Here is a 2,369-nt window from a genome sequence, read left to right as displayed (position 1 = left end):
TGTTATCCCTGAAGTGCCCCCCCCCCCCCCCATTCACAGCTGTCTGGCAATTCCAGAGTCCTAATACTGGCTTTATTCCAGTTGTTACCTCACTCTACCAGAGAACACAAACAGCAGGTTTCATTTAAATTTCTTCAGTAATCCCCAAAATGTTGTGTATATGCAACAATCTTTTGATTTTCATGTAGTCAACATCAACTTAACATGTACTATATCTTCTAGGTGACCTGGGAGTTGGATGTGCTGCTGTCCTGTTCCTTGTCAGTGACTTGGTCTATCTCCCCCCCCCGATAGACCATGTCACTGACAACTTCAGCATTAATCTAGGTAAGTTTCATTCCTAATTGGCTCTTCTTGCCTCATTTGATCTCTGGAAATGTGGAGAGCTTTATTCAGGAAATTGTCAACTGCTTGAATGTCAGCTTTGGCTTGTCGCAATTTGTGCATATAGTTTTCTTTACTGGGTTCAGCCATGTTCCTCGCCAGCCTCTGATTAACCAAATTTCGTTTCAATTTCTCCCACTTTTGACATTCTTGCAGTAGCTGCAGATTATTTTTTTTGGTCCATGTAGACCAGAAGAGGTGTGCCATGTTTAATTTTTGCTTCCATGTGAATAACCGTTCTTTCACACAAACTCCTGGTGGCTTGATTGTTGGTTATTTCATCGGCAGATGATTTGTAGTCCGAGGCTCCAAGTCGTTTGGGTCATTTGATGGTTTAGTAATTGTTCGTCGTTTATAATGGTTTCAACTAAACAAAATTGTGAAATTCAAAACTTTAAGCTGCATTTGTCATTCCCATACTCCACCTTGATGAGATGCTGATTTAGTATTGCATTTCACTTTTTATTCCTTTTTGAAAAGAGCTTTAGGTATTTTGGGCTGATTTAACGGAGTAGCTGCTTTCAGCTCTCTTTCAGTCCCAATGAAGTTTGTACCATTGTGTACAAAGAAGAATGTCCCATCTTTCTGCCGCTTATATTCAAATTTCTCATTAAAAACATTGTGCACAAGGTTGCAGAACTTCTTGGATCAATGAAAATATGTATTTTTATTTATTTTTTTTAAATTAAACTTCCTGTTTTTTGGACTTTTTCACTGGAACCAGAGCTGGCCCATGGCATAAGTCAAGTCACCTTTATTTATATAGTGCTTTATACAATACTGGTTTTCAAAGTTGCTTTAACACAAAACTGTCACCAAGGACGTCCTTCTGATTCAGAAAAAAAAAAATGGGAAGAGAAAGGGGCTAGATAAAGGCATGTTAAGAATAAGTAAACTAAAGGCTATGGTGTGAGCTAATGTTAGCTGGCTAGTTAATTAACATAGCTTAGGTAGCTTTTTTAAATTATTTTTTTAGGAAAGTTCATGATTGATTTAAACGTCCATAAATAGCCTTTAACATCTTAATATATTATAATGCAATACATTACTTGGCTAGTTTTAGATTTTAAAGTATTTATCATGTGTGTAAACATTATTTTCCTGGGTGCATATTTTTGTAATAAAAATAAGCTTCTGTTCCATAAACTTGGTAATAACAACTTGACATTATCTACATTAGCCTACCGTTGGGGTCTTTGCTATAATATACTGATTTCATTATGCCTCAATTAGCTATAGATTTTTTTTTTGTGTACACAGGTGGCTTGCTGTGTTTAATTTGTAAAATAACATTCTTTGTTGGAGCTCTGAAGTATTTTGGAGGTGGGGCACAACCAACGCCACCAACCCCAAGTGCCAGTGCTACAGCTGATGTTCCAGCAGGTGAGTTTTCAACAATCCCAGATCAATATAGTTATATGGGTAGCCCATAAGTTTTGTGAGAATTTAAGGAAAATCTTTTTTTGGCACAGGCTGTTGCGTTACCTTCTAACATGGCTGGCTATTATTATTATTATTTTCATTTTTCATCATGCCCATCCTCTGCAGGTGAGGAGCACTTACCAGCACCTGAATGCACTGATCCTGCTGTTCCTTCCATGTCTAATTGAACCTCAGTGGATGTGGCAGGTAAGTTAATATCACAACCATTTGTATTTGCTGTAGAATATCACATTTCTAATTCATGTAATTTTCATTTGCATGTCAGAATTCTTTGTACTTATTTGTGAGAGATGGAAACTAGAGTCTGCGACTTGGACTCTAGTTGCACTTAAGTTGCAAAGATAAAGACTTGTGACTTGACTTGGACTCGTGAACAGCTGACTTGAGACTTGACTGACTCATGATTTGTGAGACTCGAAAAAACGTAAGTCAATCATATGACATTCCCTGTTTACTACACCACATGGCAGCATCATACACACAAATACAAATATTTTAAAAAAATGCAAAGTTACGGATGACACACAGCCTGTTAACCAACA

General features: G+C 37.2%; 1 long non-coding RNA gene across 2 annotated transcripts in view; it reads left to right on the top strand.

The window, feature by feature from the left end:
* Positions 1 to 2,007, top strand: part of LOC107574885 (uncharacterized) — a 4,734-nt gene extending 2,727 nt beyond the window's left edge. For both annotated transcript variants that reach the window (XR_001607753.1, XR_001607752.1), the window contains 3 exons: positions 223 to 327; positions 1,690 to 1,767; positions 1,933 to 2,007. This is a non-coding gene — a long non-coding RNA (uncharacterized lncRNA). The remainder of the gene's footprint in view (positions 1 to 222; positions 328 to 1,689; positions 1,768 to 1,932) is intronic.
* The last annotated feature ends 362 nt before the right edge of the window (positions 2,008 to 2,369 follow it).

Source organism: Sinocyclocheilus grahami, unplaced genomic scaffold, assembly GCF_001515645.1.
Source record: "Sinocyclocheilus grahami isolate Dianchi unplaced genomic scaffold, SAMN03320097.WGS_v1.1 scaffold2372.1, whole genome shotgun sequence".
In the NCBI taxonomy this organism is placed as follows: domain Eukaryota; kingdom Metazoa; phylum Chordata; class Actinopteri; order Cypriniformes; family Cyprinidae; genus Sinocyclocheilus; species Sinocyclocheilus grahami.
Note: the sequence above shows the minus strand (reverse complement) of the source record. Positions and strands in the feature narration are given on the sequence as shown.